Source organism: Penaeus monodon, chromosome 34 (assembly GCF_015228065.2).
Source record: "Penaeus monodon isolate SGIC_2016 chromosome 34, NSTDA_Pmon_1, whole genome shotgun sequence".
In the NCBI taxonomy this organism is placed as follows: Eukaryota; Metazoa; Arthropoda; class Malacostraca; order Decapoda; family Penaeidae; genus Penaeus; species Penaeus monodon.
This window is the reverse complement of record NC_051419.1, coordinates 18,124,917-18,125,309: the sequence shown is the minus strand read 5'-3', so window position 1 is coordinate 18,125,309 and position 393 is coordinate 18,124,917.

Here is a 393-nt window from a genome sequence, read left to right as displayed (position 1 = left end):
ATTTTTTTAATATATTTTTAGGCATAAAAACCACACCCAAATTGTTTTTTGTTTGAATTCATGAAAACAGATGTCCCCTGTCATTTCTGACATTTTATCCTATTTTCATCATGTTTTCCCAAATACACACAGCTTTTCATTGATTCTTTCAAAATAAAATTTTACCTAGCCTTAGAAGTTTCCTATATTTTGTAGATTCAGCCCCATAATATAGGCATCATGCCCTTATATAGCCCCCTGTTTTGGATGCGTAAGCTGAAAAAAAAAAAAAAAATTATTGGATAAATCCATGTTCAAAAGAAAAATAACAATATATTATACAAATTTTTTGGAAAAAAAAAAAATAATTCAAAAGAAAACCAAAATTTGTTTTTCTTTTATTTTAAATAGAAA